The sequence below is a fragment of the Simochromis diagramma genome, unplaced genomic scaffold (assembly GCF_900408965.1).
Source record: "Simochromis diagramma unplaced genomic scaffold, fSimDia1.1 OVJJ01000371.1, whole genome shotgun sequence".
Lineage (NCBI taxonomy): Eukaryota > Metazoa > Chordata > Actinopteri > Cichliformes > Cichlidae > Simochromis > Simochromis diagramma.
In genome coordinates this window covers 5,123,335-5,146,580 of record NW_024386920.1, presented here as the reverse complement: position 1 = coordinate 5,146,580, position 23,246 = coordinate 5,123,335, and the positions used below count along the sequence as shown (strand labels likewise).

Genomic DNA, 23,246 nt, shown 5'->3' with positions numbered 1-23,246 from the left:
TTTAGTCTACGTTATACTTATGGTGCATTAAATTTGGATCTCATCTATATGCCTTTGCTTAATACTAGTAAACCAGAACAAAACAGAATTAGAAATGACTATTACTGATCACAAATTTGGTTTTATATTATAGTTTCTCCGATAGAGTAATGTTAAATCCCAATTAAACTGCTTAACTGAGCACCACTTTCGAAGCACCAGGTTCGAGTCTGATCTGCGGCCCTTTGCTGCATGTCTTCAAAACAAGCTAAAAACCAGCAAAAATGACTTAAACATAAAAAATCACCAAGAACAATACAGTATCATCAACAGCACCAAAAAGAAACAGTGAAATGTGCATTATTAAACATTTGGTCTTTGTTACTACATGAGTTAATAACTGATCAACAAATCGATTTAATCTGCCTTACAGGAACCTGTTTACAACAGGATGATTATGTCATCTTAAATTAATCAACACCCCCAAATTATACGAATAAGAATCCACGAAGTAGAGGCTGAAGGGGCGATGTGGCAGCAGTTTTCCACACCAGCCTATTGATCAACCAAATACCAAGACAGACTTTTAATCCATGTAAAAGCAACTTTTAAATTTACAATAATTAAAATACACAGCAGTGGGTAGTAGTTTTCATCACAGCAGATGTCTTTCTGAAAGTGCTGTAAGTAAGTTTAAGAATATAATTCACCCACTGTTATCATCTTCAATGCCCTGTACCAACACAGAGGAGAGCAGCTACCTGAATGCTACTCCAACAGAGGTTGATTATCTTGTTAATAATTTTACCTTCTCACTACGTATGACTCTGGACACTGAGAGCCTCAAATCAGAAAGACTTGACTCTTGGAGTAGCCTGGCTAACAGTGTAGCCAGGCTGACAAAAAGTCAGAGCACCCATTCCTTTAACATTAACTAGTAATGATTTCATGAATGTCTTCACAAATAAAATTTTAACCATTAGAGAAAAAAATTACTCATAATCATTTCACAGATGTAACATTATTTACAGCTACTTTCAGTACCATTAATATTTATTTACAGTCTTCTTCTCCAATCGTTCTGAGTTAACTTCAGTAATTACTTCCCCCATCTTTTAGACCCCATTCCTACAAGACAGCTCACAGAAATCCTACCATTAATTAAAGCTTCAATCCCAAGTGTGATCAACTTATCTCTAATAACCTGCTATGTACCCTAGGCCTTCTAGCTGCCGGTAGTTAAACCTTTACTTAAAAAGCAATCTCTTGATCCAGCGGTCTTTGCTAATTATAGGCCAATCTCCAATCTTCCTTTCATATCAAAGATTTTTGAAAGAGTAGTTGTCAAACAGCAAACAGATCATCTGCAGAGGAATGGCTTATTTGAAGAGTTTCAGTCAGGTTTGAGAGCTCATCACAGCACAGAAACAGCTTTAGTGAAGGCTACAAATGATCGTATGGCCTCTGACAGTGGGCTCATCCAGAGCGTTCTCACTCCCGAGGCGTAACATGTCGACGTTTTGTCACGTCCCGCGGCGTTCCTGAGGAACGCGAAAGGAGACCTTTGGCGTTCTTATGGTACGCGGCGGGTTATGGCTGGAATCCAGTGCAATGACGCTCCCGCGGTAGTAGACGTTCCAGCCCTGTATTCCAGCCCTAAACCTAACCTTATCCCTAGCCCTGACCATAACCTTATTCCTGACCTTAACCAGGACTTTAATGATGTTAAATAGCGTGTTTCTAAGCGATTTGAAGAAAAAGAGCGAACATGTGTAGGTTCAGTCCAGACGGTTCTCATATTTCCTCTTTTTCCGAGGTCGTCATTTAGGAACGTGGTGGGTAGCCGAAAACGTAATATGGTGACGATTTGTCACCTAGCGTAAAATGTTACGCTTTGGGAGTGAGAACGGGTTGGCTCATCTGTGTGCATGTCCTGCTAGACCTCTGCACTGAGTCAACAGTGAGACTGTTGTTTATATTATGGTCAACAGTATTACTGTTGACCATAATCTGTCTAATCGCTCTAATCGCTATTAGAGCGATTAGAGCATGCTGTAGCTATTACAGGTATTGTGCTGCAGTGGTTTGTATCATATCTATCTAATAGACTCCAGTTTGTTAATGTAAATAGAGAGTCCTCTTCACACACTAAGGTTAATTATGGTGTTCCACAGGGTTCAGTGCTAGGGCCAATTCTGTTTACGTTATACATGCTTCCCTTAGGCAGTATCATCAGAAGGGATAGCATACATTTTCACTCCTATGTTGATGACACCCAACTTTATCTATCCATGAAGCCAGAAAACATACACAAATTAGTTAAACTACAGGAATGTCTTAAAGACATAAAGAATGGCCTCTAATTTTTTGTTTCTAAATTCAGATAAAACTGAGGTCATTGTACTCTGCCCTAAATATCTTAGAAATATGGTATCTAACCAGATTCTTATTCTGGATGGCATTACCTTGCGCATCAGTGACACTGTGAGGAACCTTGGAGTCATTTTTGATCAGGATATGTCCTTCGATGCACATATTAAACAAATATGTAGGACTGCTTTCTTCCATTTGCGCAATATCTCTAAAATTAAAAATATCCTGTCTCAGAGTGACGCTAAAAAGTAGCTCATGCATTTACAGGGAGTGCAGAATTATTAGGCACATGAGTATTTTTTCCACATCATCCTCTTCATGCATGTTGTCTTACTCGAAGCTGTATAGGCTCGAAAGCCTACTACCAATTAAGCATATTAGGTGATGTGCATCTCTGTAATGAGAAGGGGTGTGGTCTAATGACATCAACACCCTATATCAGGTGTGCATAATTATTAGGCAACGTCCTTTCCTTTGGCAAAATGGGTCAAAAGAAGGACTTGACGGGCTCAGAAAAGTCAAAAATAGTGAGATATCTTGCAGAGGGATGCAGCAGTCTCAAAATTGCAAAGCTTCTGAAGCGTGATCATCGAACAATCAAGCGTTTCATTCAAAATAGTCAACAGGGTCGCAAGAAGCGTGTGGAAAAACCAAGGCGCAAAATAACTGCCCATGAACTGAGAAAAGTCAAGCGTGCAGCTGCCAAGATGCCACTTGCCACCAGTTTGGCCATATTTCAGAGCTGCAACATCACTGGAGTGCCCAAAAGCACAAGGTGTGCAATACTCAGAGACATGGCCAAGGTAAGAAAGGCTGAAAGACGACCACCACTGAACGAGACACACAAGCTGAAACGTCAAGACTGGGCCAAGAAATATCTCAAGACTGATTTTTCTAAGGTTTTATGGACTGATGAAATGAGAGTGAGTCTTGATGGGCCAGATGGATGGGCCCGTGGCTGGATTGGTAAAGGGCAGAGAGCTCCAGTCTGACTCAGACGCCAGCAAGGTGGAGGTGGAGTACTGGATTGGGCTGGTATCATCAAAGATGATCTTGTGGGGCCTTTTCGGGTTGAGGATGGAGTCAAGCTCAACTCCCAGTCCTACTGCCAGTTTCTGGAAGACACCTTCTTCAAGCAGTGGTACAGGAAGAAGTCTGCATCCTTCAAGAAAAACATGATTTTCATGCAGGACAATGCTCCATCACACGCGTCCAAGTACTCCACAGCGTGGCTGGCAAGAAAGGGTATAAAAGAAGAAAAACTAATGACATGGCCACCTTGTTCACCTGATCTGAACTCCATTGAGAACCTGTGGTCCATCATCAAATGTGAGATTTACAAGGAGGGAAAACAGTACACCTCTCTGAACAGTGTCTGGGAGGCTGTGGTTGCTGCTGCACGCAATGTTGATGGTGAACAGATCAAAACACTGACAGAATCCATGGATGGCAGGCTTTTGAGTGTCCTTGCAAAGAAAGGTGGCTATATTGGTCGCTGATTTGTTTTTGTTTTGTTTTTGAATGTCAGAAATGTATATTTGTGAATGTGGAGATGTTATATTGGTTTCACTGGTAAAAATAAATAATTGAAATGGGTATATATTTGTTTTTTGTTAAGTTGCCTAATAATTATGCACAGTAATAGTCACCTGCACACACAGATATCCCCCTAAAATAGCTAAAACTAAAAACAAACTAAAAACTACTTCCAAAAACATTCAGCTTTGATATTAATGAGTTTTTTGGGTTCATTGAGAACATGGTTGTTGTTCAATAATAAAATTATTCCTCAAAAATACAACTTGCCTAATAATTCTGCACTCCCTGTATTACCTCTAAGCTGGACTACTGTAATTCACTATTATCAGGACGTCCTAAAAACTCCTGAAAAGCCTTCAGTTAATCCAAAATGCTGCAGCAAGAGTACTGACAGGGACTACACAGAGCAAGCATATTTCTCCTATATTGGCTTCCCTTTGTTGGCTCCCCGTTAAATCCAGAATTTAATTCAAAATCCTGCTCCTCACATACAAGATCTTGAATAATCAGACCCAATCTTATCTTAATGACCTTATAGTACCATAGCATCCCATTAGAGCACTTCGCTCTCGCACAAAAACATTGTGTTTTTGTGAGACTGTGACATGCTTGGTGCAGCTGAACAGTGTCTCGTCGTCTCTTTGTTGAAATGCGCTCTGTGGGATCCAACTCGAGTCCCAGGCGCTGAAAGACGGAGGCAGAACACACTTCTCCGAACGGGCTCCGGAACTGAGCCCTGGAGTGAACTTGGAGCCCGGGCTGGTCCGACTCCGATCTCCCCGTGGGGGATGTTAGGCAGTCCGTTTCTTCTTGCGGTCCGACTGCTTGGCTGGTGGTGGGGAACCCTGAGCGGCAGCAGGCGGGACATGTTTCCTGGGCCAGTGGGTCTTAGGGTTCTGCGATCCTAGGGGACCCTGGGCCGCGACCTGTGGAGCTGGGCGGCGAGGGATTTTAAACGTCGGCACGCTGGCTAGACGGCTGGTGACCTGGCGAACGTGTGCCGACTGGGTGGAGGCGGGGGCGCAGGCTGGGTCTTCCTAGGGAGACACAGCTGCAGGGCCTCTCCCTCTTTCTTTTTCTCCTCGCACTGTCTTTGCATGGTGGCAACAGCGGTCCCGAAAAGGCCAGCGGGGTCGATGCTTTCATCCAGAATGTCACGTTTTTCTCTGTCCGAAAGCCCCGACAAGTTCAGCCATCTTGCCCTCTCCTGTAGGACAATGATGCTGAGAGCTCTGCCCGCCGCTTGTACCGCTGCTCTAGTGAGGTGGAGACACTGGTCCGTAACAACGCCCACCTCTTCCCACAGCTCGCTAGCATCCAGGTTCGCAGCAGTCTGGTCTTGGAGCTCCGCCGAGTAGGCTAGCAGGAGCGATGAGGCGTTCAATGCCCTCACGGTGGTGGCAACTGATTTATACGTCTTGTCAGCCAGGGAGGACTGCAGGCGTTCGGCCTTGGAGGGCAGGGATGGACCAGATGACATGGAAAGTTTCTGGCCACCAGATTCTCCACTGTGGGAATTTGGTAGATGCCCTTCTCCTTCATTCCAGCGCATTCAAACGCCGCCACTACCTGCATGGGGTTGGGTGACAAAAATTGCTTTGCCCAGCAGCGTGTGACCTTGTCCACGCATTCGGGGAAAAGCGGCAGTACCTGTTTAGTTGTGCGCTTTGCTTTGGGGAGCCTTCTACCCTCGTATCGTGAGGTGGAGGTCTCCGTTGTCACCGCGGGCCATGGCATTGCCAGCTTTTCAGCTGCCCGTTTTGCAACATCAAATAGCTCCAATCCGCGGGACTGTGTGCCGGGGTTATCACAATCGGCCCCTTGTGTCGCAGAATTCCGACCAGAGGGGGCAAAGAAAGCGTCGTCATCCTCGTCCGAGACGAGATGTTCCGATGCTACCTCAGAGGATTCACTGAGTAGCTCATCACTAGCCTCGAGGGAATCAGACAACATAGCTTCGCAGCTGACCTCGGCATCATCCACCAGCAGGAGGACGATGTCCATCTCGTCACCCCAGCTGGTGCCTGGTGTGGCTGCCTCAGTGTGCTCCATCGGCGGGCCGATTGGAGACAGCATTGGGTCCTTCTTCAGCGAAGGTTTTTTAGGGTGAAGCGAGCGCAGTGTTCGCATGAACCCGGTGTGGAAATAGCCACTTGGGCGTGTTGCAGCCCGAAGCACATCACACACGCGTCATGTGTATCTGAACCTGAGATTTTGCAACCGCAGGGGCAAATTCTGGGCAGCGGTTTGCAGTCTGCCATATTAAGGAAGCTTGGTGTAGCTAGCTTGGAATGGCTGGACAGCTAACGCTGATCTTTTTTCTTCTTTCGGTCGGGTAGCTATGGTGAGCTAGTATGACCTAGCTAGTGTGTTGGCTAGCGCTTGTGCTACTTGGCTTGGTGACCGTGTGTAGCAAAGACAGTTAGCTTGGTCAGCTAGCTGTTGTGCTAGGTGCGTGGTGACAGCTAACACACTCTCTGACCTGGCTCTGTGGTGAAGAGCAGGCGACTTGAAACGCGAACCGTGCTAGCGCCCGGTGACCAAGGTGTTAGCTTGCTCGTGTGGACAGTTAGGCTAGCACTCACGTTCACAGTCAGGAGAGATGAGGTTTCTAAGAAGCGAGAAGAGGAAATTGAATGACGGGTGACGCTGCGTCACACCCTTTTATAAGGAGGAGTGTGGCCCCTCCCTGATGCAAGCGTCACGACTGCCAGCCAATGCTGGCTGGAGTAATGATATAGAGGCTTCTGAGGACAACACTGAGAGAGCGTTCCCTATAGTAAGACACCGAAACGAATGTTTGAAAGAGAACACATTTACGTGGTATTAGTTGATGCATTGACAATACAATTTTGGTTAATATATTTTTATAGTTGATGTCATTGATTATGTCAATGAATTGTTGCAGATCATTATTAGCAGTTGCCTTTCAATTATTATTTTCAGTTTTTCAAAGCACTGTAATTCACAAAAAGCTCAAAATTAAGATAAAAATGCTGAGAACTCCAGATATCCTTCCCCTCAGCAACTTCTTTTCCCCTCATAATCTTTATTAATAGTTGTTCAGGGGCATAAATATTTTTATTGTCATCACTACATCTGCTCTCACATTAAAACACATAGAACAAATCCATTGGGAGAGTATTAAATAAAAACATTAAAGAGACAGCACAGGTGAAAGGTCTTAATAGCGTTCTTGATACTTTAATCAGAAATAGTTTTAATGTCTTTTTAAATAATATAAACAAGGGTTTAGAATGCCCTGGCGCCTGTGGCCCAGCTGGGCCCCTTTTGGGGGGTGGGGTGCCCTCAGTCCTCTCTGGCACAGCTGGCTGCCGGCAGAGCCCGCGGGCATGTCACTGCAACCCCCTCTGGCCTCTGTTCCGTGGCTGCTACCTCAAGGCACATTGTGCGCTGTCGATCTTGCATACTGCACAATAACATGTAATATTTAGTATCTACTGTTAGCTAGTTTATTGTGATGGTGTTGTATTTATTATGTTGCTCTTTTTTGTTTGTTTTCTCTTCTGTTTTTTCTTATCTCCATACAGGTGATCCAGGTGTTTTGTTTGTTTTTCTTTTTTTCTTCTTCCCCCCTTTCTCACCATCTCTTCTCCCCTCTATTTTTCTTTCTCTCCCTCTCTTTCTTTCATTCTTTCTCCCTGTCCTATCCCCCAGTCATGTCTGTCCCGTCTGTAACAACCGAAAATCAAATCAAATAAATACATAATTATAATAAAGGTCAATCAAATGGACCAATATGGCAAGGCTATGATGATCCAATTGGTAAAGTAAATCCGCTTGGCATCTTTCTTGGCCTTCAGACAACAATTGTGATGGCTAAAGATCCAAACGGGACAGGCAAAAAAAAAAAAAGAAAGAAAGAAAGAAAAAGCAATAGTTTTAATGTTGTGCTCGGTTTCCTTTTTAAATAATATAAACAAAGGTTTAGAATGACAAAATTTTACTTTGTGGGTAGGGTTAAGGTTAGCTATGATAATTACCTAGAATAATTAATATGTTAATTAGGTGTAATTACTAATTACACCTAATTACTAATTACTAATGTGTTACTATTGAATATTGAACTGAATAATACATTACTCCACCACAACAAAAAATTTAGAGTGAATATTATCAATAATGAATCATCCCCCAGCAACCATCTCCAGCTTATCTGGACTGTATAAAAGATGGACAACAACTTCCTGCCATTATAGAAAAATGAAAACAAAATTTCTTGTTTGTGGGGGCTGCTTTGTTGTACTTTTCGAGCCAGAGTCTGCACAGTCTGCGTCCAACACCCACCCACACACCTCCTGGACGTGACTGCGAAGATGTCCCCATACACTTTTTAAGTAGCCTCGCTGCACCAATTTTGAGGGTATTTGCTAATGGATGTACCAAGATTTACATGATGGCTCGTTTTAAAGTTTAAGGTAAATACAGCCAAGTCTCTATTATAAAAAGGACAGACATTTTAACATTTTATAGTTCCATACAACATCTAATATAATTTTGTAGCTGGCATAGTTAATTCGTTAGCAAGATTAGCAGTTAGCATGTTAGAGGCTTGTTGCTAGCTAGGTACCTTTACTAGTTAGCTATAATACAAATCTATCACATCTATGTAGTCTGTTCTTTTCAATTAAGAACTGGAATCCAGAGTTCATATTATTATCAACAGATACATTTATCTTGGAGGAAATAGAGTGAAGGAGGTCCTCAGGACAAGCTGGGTTTCCGGTTGTTTCTTTTTTTGGCAGACCCACCCTAGAAGATGGACAGCACAGAGTTAAGGCACAGAGATGAAGCACAGGGGCTCTGGACTTTTATATAATGATGTTATATTAAGTCCTGTAGAAAGTTATATATTTAACAAATATGTTATCCTTTCTGGTTACTGGTATGAATGACTCTGAATTACTTTATGGTAAATAACAACATTAGCAATACACAGTGAATAAATCCAGATTCCAGTTTTTAGTTCAACATAAAAGTAAAGAGCTTTGACCTTCCATCAGGTTTTATTTAATGCTGTGGAGGGAAAATATCATGTCCTTTTCATGCAGCTGACTACATTCAGTGTTTTAAACAGACACTGTACAGGTTTGAGATCAGCAGCTTTCTTAAACCCCAAACTGAGTTACTGTTTCTGCTGATATATAGTGACACCAGTTACACGGACGATTAATCCCTTTGCCTTTTTGTCTTTAACTTCAGCAATAGAACAGCTGCAGCTTTCACTGACATGCTATAGCACTTTATTTAATCAGTTAATTTTGGAGTGAACATACAAAGAAAAGACTACAAAAAGCAAACATATAGGATGATTTTTCTGTTGTCACTTGGTGCTGCTGAGGTCTGAATCTGAGGGCAGCTCCTGTAATCACAAAGGAAAAAGAATTATTACAAGCTGTGAACTCTGAAATGTATCCCTCAAATCTGAAATAAAGCTGATCCTTCCCTGTCATTGTACTCTTCAGGGTCTTAAGTTCTGCTCTAACAATTTTAATTCTGCAGTACTACGGATAGCTGACATTTAAACTGTTAAGGGCAAAGCCTTATATACAAACAGATTATTCAGTATCACATTTTGGCTGTTGTTGGTGCTTTTTAAATGAAGATCTGAAAAGATGAGATGATAGAGCAGATTGACAGTCCCTACTGCATTGAGGTCACCTGCAGGAAAACAGAGACATACATATGGCAGTGACAGATGTCACCAGTGTTTGAGCTGCTATCTGAGCATTGGACAATATATATTAAGGCTTCATATTATTTCTTTCAAATGATGTAAAATGTGCAGACTACTGCATGTGTACATTTGTAAACAATACCCCATAAAGAATAATTCAGGTTGATTTTTTAAAACTGAATATTAGAAATGAAAATATCTAAAAATAAATATACAGGGTAGGTCTAAACTTGGAAAGAAAGTGATTGGACATCTTTAACTCCATGTTATGTTAATTTCATGTTAAACAGTTTTGTGTTGCCAGTCAAAAGAGACAGTTCCAGTAAGACTCATTAAAAAATTTCAATAATAGATATATTTCAGTCCTTATGCTACATTTTTTTTAATCAACTGAAGGTCTTGTGAACATTACAACTTTTGAACTTCTGTTTGTTATTTATTGCCTGCATGTCTCAATACTCTGAGTTTATAAACCTTGAATTTAAGTTCTAAAAAATATAATTTCTGGATTATTTTGACTACTTGGCAGTCATCTCCAGAACCACAAACTTCACTTTCTGAAGGTTTCCCAGTATAAACAAGGGACATTGGAGAAAAAAAATGAAGATGAACTTTTGAGAGATCTCACAAACGTTTTGCGAGATCTCGCAAAAGTAACTTGGGATCTCGCAAAAATTGATCCTTATTTTTTTCTCCAATGTCCTTTGCGTGGCTCCGTAGTTTCTCATGTGGGGCTGACAGGGTAGGTTACATGGTTTTTGTCCTCCACTTGTTTTCTACATTTTCTTGTAGTCTGTGAGTCTTTTGGATATCACCTTTGAATCAAAACTTTTTTTTTACTTGAGCTGCAATGACAGTTCCAGTTCATAGGATGTCAGTGAGACAGTTTGAGCAAAGCTGGGGCCAAATCTTAGGAGGGAGAGAAATCGTCTCTAGGAGCTGACTGACCTGAAGCTGAGAAAAATAGGATTATTGTCTCATTGTATATTCAGTACTGTTCATATGTGTTTATTTGGACCCAACAGAGAGCTAACAGCATGAAGGAAAGCTGAAAACCAGCACAAAGAGACTTCATTGCAATTGCCACAGTGATTCTGCTGTAGAAACATGAGCATGCAGAAATAAAGGCTGCAGCCTGCCTTATCACCCATTGTTATCTGATAAAATTCAGTGGTAGCTGACTTTACCTCAGCTCACAAATGACTGCTCACTTGACTGCGGGTCCTGGACTGGGATCAGCATTCACTCAGCTTTAGTGTCACTTTGGGTTTTTGGCTAGCTTTATGTTAGCATGCTGTCTGTACATGTACTTGCAAAGACCAAATTTGTGTTAGCAGCGTAATACAGTTGTTTTTGTCGTGGACACAGCTCGCTCTCTGCAAGAACCAATTCTCAATTCCCGTCATTATCCACAAATTCATCAAGTGAAATTATGTGGTCGGTGAACAGCTGCCTTAAGAATAGGTGGGTCTGCATGGATGTTACTGTTCGGGTGTGCAAATTCCCTCAGAGGTGCAGGATTCTCGTAATCCTTTCATCTGCTTCACGTTGAGGTATATGTGTTTCCTTGTATAGAAAAATCAGGGCAGGACAGTATGCAGATAGTTTGAAAATCATATGGAGATTCCACACCACTGTTGGTTCCTAAGAATTCTGAATTACTAACATACACATGGTGGTAAGAACAAAATAGACTGGCATGCATGTGTCATAACCAGTGAGCCATGCTGGACTCAAACCCCCCACTCCTTAACGGGAGCAAGATGGTTGTGATAGAAGTCTTTAACCATGGTTTTATCTAGATGGCCAAACAAGGCACCCAGGAATATTCCTCTAGGCCGTAACCCTTCCAAGCCCACTATATGCTGTATGCCTCTGCCATGGCATCTAATGTCCATAACTGACCTGACCGAATATGCTGGATGCCTATCGATGAGCCAGGTGGGTAGCAGGCGGTCAGATGGTGACCACAGAGGATAACCTTAAACTGCAAACTGTGGGAAACATTGCAGATGTACATGTTGTGCGGAAGATTTAGTTGGACAGATGGGATTGATTATGTCATCAATTTTGAATGGACTGATAGAATATGGCGAGAGTTTCAGTGAGTAAAAGGACATGTTTTGTGGATGGGTTGGAAGTCACCACACCGGAGTGCCATCTCCAGCTCTTGGTAAGTGATTTTTGCTTGGCCATTGCTCTGAGGATGGAAACCAGTTGAGAGACTAGCCTGAGCTCCAAGGGAGGTAGGCTAATGACAAAATCCAGAGGTATATGGCACCATGGACGAGGTCCATGGTTGAACGAGGTTGGGGAAACCTGCCTGTCTTGCTTTGGGCACAAACTCAATAGACAGACACATATTCATGGGGATCTTTTACAAATATTGGCTCCCAGAACAAATGTTGAAGAAATGAGATGTGGTTTTTACCTAGGTGACAGGTGAACTTGCCAGTATGTCCACAGGTCATATGGATGACCTCGATGACTGGATGACTTCTGAATAGACTCTGGATGCCAACAGCTTCTGGTCCCCAATGATATAATTTTCTGCTGGAGAGAGCAAAGAAAGAAGAAGGCACAGTGATGCATTTTACCTTCCTTGGACTGGGATAAGATGACTCCAACTCCAGAATCAGAGGCATTGACCTGAACAATGATTTGCCAATTGACATGTCTGGCTGGACGAGAACTGGAGCAGAAGCAAATAAGGTCCTTGCAGGTGGAAAAGGCATTTTGTGCTGCATCATCCCACCTGAAGGCAGCTTTAGAAAATGTGAGGTCAGGGAGTGAGAGAGCGATCTTACTAAAGCTGCAAACTGGTGGTAAAAGTTAGTGAACCAAGAAAGACTTGGAGGTATTTCTGAGTGGATGTTACCACTTGAATCTTTGCTGGGTCTGCGCTGATCTATCCATGTCCCACAATGTAACCTAGGAACGAAAGAGTCAATGTATAACACACTTCTCCCCTTTGAAAAACAGTTTGTTTTCCAGGAGGTGCTGCAGCACCTGACAAACGTGAGGTTCATGTTCAGAAAGAGTCTTTCAGAAAGTCAGAAATTCATCTATATAGACAAACACAAACCAATTAAGATAATCTGAGAGGACATAATTTACCATTTTCCTTCATAGAAACCAGGTGATAGTCATTGCAAGGATCCAGTTTTTGTGAAAATTGTGGCTCCCTGTAATAACTCAAATGCAGATGAGAAAAGAGGCTAAGAGGATATTATATTATATATTATAAGACCACGAAAGTGAATACAAAGCCGTAAGGTTCTTTTTCTTCTCAAAAAAGAAGAAAGCGGCTCCTGAAGGAGAGGAAGATACTAAGATAATACCGGCAGCTGATTATTCAGTTATGTATTTCTCCAGGACTTTACATTCCGGTTTCATTAAGCTATAAAATCTGCTGTTGGGAAGAGGAGTCCCTGGGATTAGGTCTATCGAGGAGTTGTATGTGGAGGGAGAGAAAAAAAACACTGATTGGGAGGTTTTGGTTGCTTTCCCTAAGAGAGAGCAGTTCCTGAAAAACTAACTCTATCAAGAATTAGTTTCTCTTCCACTCAATCTGGGTGTTATGCTTCCTTATCCAAGGGTGCCCAAGAACCAATGAAATGCTGGAAGCTTCAAAATCATACAAGTCAATGTATTCAACATGATTGTCAGACAGTATCAAAGACACGGGAAAGGTTTGATGTGTTATATCAGGTTGCCGGGAGCCATCTAATGCAGTACTTAGCTGCACCCCTCCAAAGGCAAACACAGGTCATTAGTTAGACTCTTGTACAAAAAACTCTTGTACAAAAATTGCTTGGCGCATTGACCTCAGGGAGTTGTTTCTCTTGCTTCTGAACTCCTGCATATGATCATCCACTCTAATACACATTAAAATGAAAGAGTCGAGTGAGTCAGACAAATCAGTGGCTCCCAATGTATTCCTAATATCATCAGACAAGCTCTTGGGAGCTCCATAACCCCCTCCTCAGCCAATATCCAGATATCTATGAAATCATATGGTAAGGTCATTTGGAAAGGAAACTTTCCAAATTTTTGGCATTAATGAGCTCTTCACATGAACAGGAACAGAATGTCCTCCACCATTGTCTCTTACACAGATTTCTCCGACCAGGGAAACAATGGGGTTTGTGCACAGAAGAGAGAAACAGGTGACTAATCAGACAAGACAAGCGAGAGACTTAATGACTAGAGATGATCTTACTAACGTGGTTAGTTCAACTCTCAGGCAAAGGCTGAAGGGTCTATCCCAATATAAGTAGTGGCAGGTTGATCAGCAGATGACAAATGGGTTAGCTTGATCACTTTAGGTGTGCCAGAGTGGAGTGCGGGAATCCCGAAACAATCCTACCCCTGCAAGGAAAGGTGTGGTTAGAAGCACACACACAAATACACCCATACATTCATGCTGACAGAAAAGGAGACAGAAAATGAGAGAAAAGAGAGGATGGCAGAGACACACAGGAGGACTGGAGGACCACGACAGCACGTTTCATAGATTTGACAGTAATTTTTCACAGGGTAAAAACATTTTCATGCAAATATTAATACATGAGGATCAGTAACTTTGCCTTGCTGAACAAATCTTGTTTTCCTTTGCCTTTATGATTTTACTACTGGAATGTGCTCAACTTGGGAGTGACATCAAAACCAGCTCTGAGGAAACTCTTAGAGCTCGCAGCAACTGAGCAAAAACCATTTGTCAAGAATTCTTTTTCAAAAGATGTCTTATCTATCAGCAGCTACTGAAGACCGTGAGCAAAGATCAAATATGATGCTATATAGATCACTTCAATTTAGTTTTGTTTCTCTAACGCCAAGTTACAACAGCAGTTTCCTCAAGGTGCTTTATATTGTAATGTAGAGAGCCTACAATGATACAGAGAAAAGCCCAACAATCAAACAGCCCCCTTTTGAGCAATCCTTTGGCAACAATGGGACAGAAAAACGTCCTTTTAAGACAAAGAACCTAATAGCAGAATCATTTGCCACAGCCAGTTGGAGACGGTGAAATTTCCCTGCACAAGACCATGAAACACTATGAGGTTAAATTTCAGAAGCAGTCAGCGAGTGAAGCAGAAGCAGGTCCTCAAAATGAGGGGACACAAGATGAGCTCACGTATTGGTAACTTGAGGTTACGATATATGAACAGTTCATTACTGACTACCCAAAAGACCACTACAGATGGTTGTAAAGTACACCATCTATTATTTAAATAATATCAGACGATATTGTGTGTTTGTGAGAGAGAAAGAGAGAGGGATGGCTCAAGAAAGGAAAGGGTCACAGAGACTGCTAATGTTTAGGACCCAGTGTTCTGTGCTATGTTCCAGCATCTCCTCTGTTTCTGTAAAGCGCAATACTTTTCATTTAGTTTTAGTTTTGAAACCAAAGTTAAGTGGCTTAAAAGACTTGAAAGTGAATTTTAAAAATATCCAGAAATTGAAATGTAAAGGGACACTGAGGGAGCAACAAACAAGGTCTCATTGAAGAAAAACATCTCCTTAATGAAAAGTTAAGACTGTGTTTGGATATTGGATTAGCTTTTTAATTACAGAGCTACAGTGCTTTATAGTAAACAACAGACAATCAATATAGGAGATAACATTTGAACATCTTTTTGAGTGCCATGATTCGATCTACATGCTACTTGCAAGTGTCACTGTATACAGCTACATTGTCTAAATACATTGAACAGCCTTGTATCCAGAAACATCTATATTAATGAATCCCTGAAATATGAATATTGTGCATTTAGACGACTAAATAGCATGACAGTTGCAGGAAGAAGGTATGTATCTGGCAAATTAATTGCATTAATTTTATAGAAGTCAACACAGGGCTTAAATGTAGAATCTGGAGTCTTCTCCAGCAAACATGGAGATGCCAGAGAAGGAAGACTCAGCAATAAATATGGCATATATACTAAAATGGTTTTTTTTAGTTTCTTCAACCTATAGTTTTTTACCCTTATTCATTATGTTAAAACATCACTGTGCATACTGAGAAGCAGTTTGCAAGCTCTTCTGTGCTAATGTGTCATGTCTTTCATTCTGCTTTCTCATTTTTTTAACCACTTCTAGCTCCAGTCCGTTCTCAAGTCTTTTAGTTTTTTATTTGCTTCAAGCTCATGCTGTGCTCAGTCTTACTGGTGTGGTTGTGAAGCCCATCTAAAAGGCATGGCTCAGTCTGTAGTGGACAGATTCAGTCCTGTTTCTCTTTAACACATCTGACATACCAAAGAACATGTGGAGGATAAAAGAGAATGGATCTATGGTTAGTTTTGCAGAATGTGTTAAGTGGACTTGGGCTGTAAGTCTAGAATAAACTTTCAATAAACCAATGTGTACCATAACAGTAAATTAAGAAAACTGAAAATGTGAGTAAAATTAATAAGGTTTGTGGCACTTATTGTCACTCACTGCAAAATCTCAGAGTTTGGTATTTTTGGCAGTATTGCTGCAGATGGTAGATATGTATATGCATAGAGATGGCAATTATTAAGAATTTAACAATTCTGATTCCATTATCGATATCACATATCAATTCAGCTCCTTACTGATTCTCACTGGTTCCACTTTGAAAGGTTTTTTGTGCATGTTGGAGGTATTTCCCCTCTTTGTTTTCATCAGTGTTGAGGTCATTACTCAAAAAAAACTAAAGTAAAAAAGTTATTACATCTATTACACAAACATTTTTCTTACATTACATTACATTCAGTACATTACTTAATTATGCCCAGGAGAAAGACTTTTATTATAGTACTCATCATGTTACTTTCATGTTGCTCTGTAAAATGATCTGTCTCATATTAACCAATTAAAAATATAAACCTACAGGCTACAGTCCCACACACCACACAAATGCCTATCCTAATGAGGACACGTGATCTTTCTCTTAGTATTTAGGTATGAAAAATAACAAAACAAAATAAGCAAAATAAAGCAAAGATGAAAACCAGCTCAAAGAGCCTTTAAAGCAGTTGCCATTTGTGATTCTACTAGAAACATGAACAGGTAGAAACGGAGGCTGCAGCCTGACTGCTCATCAGTTTGTTAGATGTTGAAGTTCAGTTGGCTGGCTTCACCACAAATGACAGCTCACGGTGCTGGGCTGGGGTCAGTATTTACTCAGCTTTAACATCACTCCGGGTTCTTGGCTAGCTTAGCATTAGCATGCTGTGAAATGATCAGGACCCACATGGTGTTCGAGTGTCATAGCACCTTTATTTTGAAACACAGTGTTTCCCACTGCTTCAGCACAGTCCGCTTTCCAGCTTCTTCCCACACCCACTGCTCCTTCCCAACTCCAGACACTAAAAAGAGGGGAGAGTTCATTAGTTCCAGTCCCTCTCACCTGCCCCTTCCAACCTCCCGGCACCACCCCGTGAGCATACTGTGCCACCCCTCTACTGCAGCAGAGCCAGAGACCATACCCCTGCCACACATGCTGTCTGTGCAGGTGCTTCTGAAGAGCTGAAGTTGTGTTGTGGGAACAGTATAATGCAGTATAATCCTGGAGCAGGACAGAAATAACATAAATAGCCTGGCCATAAGAGGTGGCTCTTTTGTGTTGTGCCATCCAGTGCCATCTCCAGCCATGTGTATATATTGGCACTTAACAGTATGCACTATATTACTCTGTTTGTGTGATCCTTTGGGTGGACCAATTTTTAGCAAAGTGTGTTTTGGGGTTTGAAAACCACAGAGATGTGGTGTTTAGAGAAAATACGTCTCAGCTGTTCCGACACTCCTGACATATAAGGGCTCACTAAAGGTTTTTGCTTAGGCAGCAATTGTCCTTCTCTCCTGTCAACATAATAGAAAGCATCTGTTTACACATTGTAACATTATCTTTTGTTAGGCACTAGGTTCTTGCTATCCTGAGGTGAGTATTTGTATCTATTTTGGGTGTGGATGGAGGAGTATGTGTACATGCACATGCACTGAAAAATGAGGTACACCTACTATCAAAAATCAATCACTGAATAATTTGTCTTTTTCTGTACAAACAATTTATTTGCCACATGTCAAACTGAGCACTATGATCAGTTGCTCAACTATAAATCTTTCATCCTATGGTTTAAATCCAAGTCCACCATCTTAAATGGGTTCTTATGCTGGTCCTTGTTCTAGAGTGAGCAGAAAGGGAATGACTGTCCAAAAGTTGTCCATTGAGACAGGTGCAACATACTCAAAATGAGATGAAATTGGAAAGTAAAACTAGCTATGGAGAGTAAGCTTCATTTTATTTAAAGGAGATTTACAAGAATTGTCTGTGGACAAGTGGTCAGGGGTTTAGTAAGGTGGTAAAGTTTATGCACTGAAACTACTTGGCTAATTTCAGTGTATGTTAATACATGTGCTCCAATGAAAACTACAATAAAAAAATACTTAAAAATAGTTTTTAGAGTGAAACAGCAAATGAATTAGATCTAGCAGGGAATAAATGTGAAGATAACTAGCATCCTCTAGTAAGCAGTCCTCCCTCCATCTCCCCTTCCCCCTCTTCCTCTTCTCTTTTCTTCAGTCTTGGATTTACAGCATAGCCACTGCTTTAAGTTAAATGTGTTGTTACTGATGGAAGAAAACATGGGGCTAAACATAGCACAGGCCCTTTGTACTCATAGCTTTTCAGGTCACGCAGGCTCAAGAGATTACAAAAGCAATTGTACACCAATAACTCTAAATCAAGTGATACTACCATGTGTTCTCCTTCAGGCTATTAGCCCCCAGTGTGATGGTAGCTTTGCACTCTCACTGTAGTAATCACCAAAAACAATTCATGTCCACATACAAACACACATATAAACCTTGACCTCAGCAGCTCAGCAACACATTTTAAAACTCAAGAAATTAAATTGTCTAAATTCTGCAGTGTGAGCGTAGATGAGGTGAGGGATAACAGACAAACTTAAATATGAGCACTATCATGCTGAAGCAAGTAGTATGCAGGCAGTCATAGACTGCACTGCAATCAATTGGGACAAGAGAATAGGAAGTGAAAGTGTAGTTAATTTGTTGTTAATACTAAAGTATCCTCACTGGGTTTGTCTGGAAAAATTACAATACTTATCCATTAATATACATGCAAAAGTATTAAGCATGTTGTGTAATTCTAAGTAATTCTCCGTTCGTAATATTATACTTGTTCAGGTTGTTTCATTTGCCTTCATGTTAAATAAGCAAGCAGATAGCAGTTTATTTGCAACCAGAAGTCAACGATCAGTTAAGTATTAGCAAGCAGGTAAACTACACGCAGTGTTGGGAAGGTTACTTTTAAAATGTATTCCATTACAGATTACAGAATACATGCCCCAAAATGTATTCTGTAATGTATTCCGTTATGTTACTCAATGAGAGTAACGTAATCAGAAAACTTTGGATTACTTAATATATTATCATGCTGTTTACAACTACGTGAATGTACTATTGCTGTGATTTATTACTGTTACTGGAGGTCCGCGGTTCCGAACCGTAGTAAAGGGACCTCTGGCTAATATGGTGGGTTCTGTGTCGGGCTCGTAGCCGAAAAATAGCTTTACTTTGTTGTGTGGGTCAACTTTGCTTGCGAGAGACAGAGAGAGGCGTTGAAAGACTGCTCCAACGGAACTTATTGTTTCGGAGGAAAACACGAACACAGTGTACAATCGAGTCTTAATAGCGTACTTACAACTGGGCTCGTCAGGCACTCTTCTTGGCTGCAGTGGTTATTATTATATTTACATGCTTCCAGCTCCCGTTTTTGCTCGATGACAACTCGTACTTTTCCTTTTTCTCCCTCCCTCGACACATAACGGGTATGGCAGTCCATTCTCCCTGGAGCATGGACTACACTGCCTATGATGCTACATTCTTTAGAGCTATACCTGTAGCGTTCTGCCTATTAGCTTAGCACAACAACAACAAAAAGGCGCTCTCTCACCCAGGAAACACGCAGAGAGAGAGAGCGTCACCCTGTAACCATGGCAACCGTAACGCTGCCGCCTGGAACAACAGAACAATAGCTGTCAAACAAAACCCAAACAGGCCTGACCCGCCACAATATGAAACAGGAAAGTACCGCCGTGTAATCCATTTATTTCAACAAAGTAACTGTAATCTAAATACCACCTTTTTAAACTGTAACTGTAACGGAATACAGTTACTCATATTTTGTATTTTAAATACGTAACGGCGGTACATGTATTCCGTTACTCCCCAACACTGACTACACGTACGTCAGACTTTTACATGCTTATAAAACTGTAGGCTAGTTAGCTAGCTAGCTAGCTAGCTACTTATTTAGATGAGTTGTTTTCCAAAATGGCTTGAAGGCTGTGAGCTGGAAGAAGGTTTTCAGAGGGTTTTGAACCAGATTTCACACATGACAAAAAGCCAAAGACTTATAATAATGTTGTGTTTTTACATGTATTTGTAGGGTTTTAATCTTACAATTCCCTAGCTGGGTCCACATCCTCATTTAGATTTGACAATGGTGAATGAAGGATCGTGAACTGATGTTGAGGTTTGGGGAAGAGGGGACTGGCAGCAGCTCCCGGGCCATGCAGATCCCCAAAGAAGACATCCTCTAGAAGTAGTGACGATAGAGCATTGCGAAGGGCTTGGAGATTATTGTGAATGTATTACTGGAAGGCTTGTTATGATTAGTGGCCCATGAGCCTGATCAGGAGGTCAGGGATTCCTTTGTGAGAAGTGGATGTTGCTGCCCAAATGTTGAAGGAATGGCCAGAGAAAAGATTAGGATAAATTATAGAAAACGAGAGAATGTGACAAAAGTGTAGAAGAAAACAAGATTTGGTAGCTATGTGGCCAGATGTGTGATAAAAAGAGGTTCTGAAGGCACTGGAATTTTCTAAGGTTGAGGTAACAGGTCAGCAGCTTGGAGGGGCTTAGAGTTGAGTTTATTTTGAAATAGACTTTTGAAATCAGGCTGCCTAATTGATTGGTTTTACTTAGAGCTGCTCAATTAATCGAATTTTAATCACGATTACGATCTGGGCTTTCAACGATCATTAAAAATGACTGAGCCGATTATTAGCCCCTCCCTCATTTATCCGCGACACCTTAAAGGCCGGTCCGTGAAAATATTGTCGGGCATAAACCGGTCCGTGGCGCAAAAAAGGTTGGGGACCGCTGATTAAGAGGACCCGAGGGAAGCTCGGAAAGCTAAGCAGAAGTTATTTGGAGAGGAGAGTGACTGCCGTTGGTTGAAAAGAGAGGTAAAAAAAACTTCAGTGGTGTTGCACACTATTTTATATTATTTTTTAAAGTCATTATTCAATACATTGTTATTGTTAACCCTTTAAAGTCGGTCAGAGCAGCACGCTCCGTTTTGTGTAACTATTTTTAAATCATTGTAGAACCTGAACCGTGTAAGCTAGCGCAATAATTTGTTTTGCATATGAAACCGGAGGAGTTGTACTTACATCTTATGCCATCAGCTTGTCTTCGGTCACGGTTTCCTTCCACATATAGCTTTGCAAAAATTGCATAAAAAGCGCTTGCAGGAACAAAAACGTAATATTCCAGAAACACGCTTTGCCGATCCGATCAGCTGTTCGTAACACTTCCCACAGTGAAACAGACGTCAGCGCGAACTATTGCATGTCTGCCATTTCCTGCCCGAAACCGGAAGTGACGTCATTTTCGCGGAAAATGTAGTTTTTTTACTTGTAGGCCTTAAAAGCCTATACTGGTCATGTTTGACTTTTCTGAATAGTTGCTGGGATGCTTAGAACTCGAATTGCACTGCTGGAAATAGTTTATTTTGATGCACCTGCTGTTTTCTTTGCAAATTTGCATCATAGGATTGTTTTTTCGTTTTTCCTGCAGTATATAAAAATTGGTGTATCTCCAAAATAAAACTATGAAGACACTCAAAATAAATTTCCTGTTGTTGTAAACTATTTTTTGCAACTTTTTTGTATTTAAAGTTTTGACGGACAAACCTCTTAAATTTCTCCAAGTAGAAATATATGTAAAAAAATACAAAAACGATTTCCAATTTTTTTGTAGTTTATTGCACTTTTTTGCAATTAATGTAATTACTATGGACTTAATGCATACATATTATTAAAATATGGGCTATAACAGTTGTATAGCAACTTGAAATGCTCCCACAAATGGCGCTACAACATGTAAAAAAATAATATAAGCTCTGGCGGACTTGGTTCTATAGTAGGTCTTAAAGGGTTAAATAAATATCGTCAAATAATCGAGATCTCAATTTCAGTGAAAATAATCATGATTATCATTTTTGCCATAATCGAGCAGCCCTAGTTTTACTGCATTAGAGGGAGAAGACGAGGCAGTCATCGGAGACTGGATTAAGTTCACTTATGCAGGGTTGGAGATGATTGCCTCTCTCTTTTAAAACTTGTTATAGACGGGTTATGGTCCAGTCTGAAATCGTTGAAGGGAAATGGGTTGGATTTTTGGGAAACTGGGCTTGCCTGGGGAACACTTTCGGAGACTAGATTGTCGAGCAGCAAGAATGACTGCTAGAAGGTTTCCCAGGGAGCCCGGCGGCCTTTGGTCTCACTGCAGCGGCCTGAACGTGTCATTTAGAGATGTGAGTTTTGGTTTCTTGGACTGCCTGAAAGAGACCTGACGAGGATGGGCCGAGGGACAAAACGTCCATGGTGGATTCTTTTGCTCTTATAAGTAAAACTGTTAGCTGTTCAACTTCTCAAAAAAAATAAAATCAAAAATTTATTTATAAGCACATTTAAAAACAACACGGGTTGAGCCAAAGTGCTGTACGTAGCAGAGATAAAATAGTAAACATACATAATAATTACTATAAAAAACTAGTCATAATTGAAAGCTAGAGAGTACAAATGTGTTTTCAACTTTAAAAATGTCGAGTGTTGGCGAAGACCTAATGTGAAGGTGCAGACTGTTCCAGAGTTTGGGTGCAGCGATCGCAAAAGCTCGGTCACCTCTGTTTTTCCGTCTAGTTCTGGGGATAGTCAGAAGCAACTTATCTGCAGACCTGAAGGCTCTACTTGGATTATTTTTTGTTAAAAGGTCTGGGAGATAAGATGGAGCTAATCCATTCAGAGATTTAAAGACAAACAACAAAATCTTGAAGTCGTGGTACTAGTAGCCTGTGTAAACGTGCCAAGATTGAGATGATATGATAAAATTTGCGAGTCCCTGTAAGGAGTCAGGCCACCGCATTTTGAACTAAGTGCAGATGTGAGAGTAAGGTCTGGTTAATACCAAAATAAAGACTATTGCAATAGTCAAGCCTAGAAGAGATAAATGCATGTATCGCTCTCTCAAAATCAGCGGATGACAACATGGTCTTGATTTTTGCAATGGCCCTTAGCTGGAAAAAGCTGGTTTTAATAAAAGAATTTATTTGTTTCCCAAATGAGAAAGAGCTATTGAGAAACACTCCTAAATCGTTTGCAAACAGAATTCTGAACTTTTTCAGGGGGCCAAGGTCAACATTCAGGGAAGAACAGGGGTCAGAGGGGCCGAATATTATGATCTTCATTTTTTGATCACTTATATGCAAAATATTTAACATGAACCATGATTTAATGTCATCAAGACGGTCAAGTAAAACTTTGAAGGAGTCTGCAGAGTTCTTTTTAAGGGGAAAATAGATTTGAGAATCGTCAGCATA

General features: G+C 41.0%; 1 protein-coding gene and 1 long non-coding RNA gene across 2 annotated transcripts in view; one reads left to right on the top strand and one right to left on the bottom strand.

Moving 5' to 3' along the window:
• Positions 1–23,246, top strand: part of ca10a (carbonic anhydrase Xa) — a 339,642-nt gene that overhangs the window by 86,977 nt on the left and 229,419 nt on the right. The window lies entirely within an intron of this gene.
• Positions 9,133–12,140, bottom strand: LOC120736594. Its single transcript, XR_005696542.1, has 2 exons — positions 12,021–12,140; positions 9,133–9,274 (listed from the first exon to the last, which is right to left on the bottom strand). It is a non-coding gene; the product is annotated as an uncharacterized LOC120736594 (long non-coding RNA).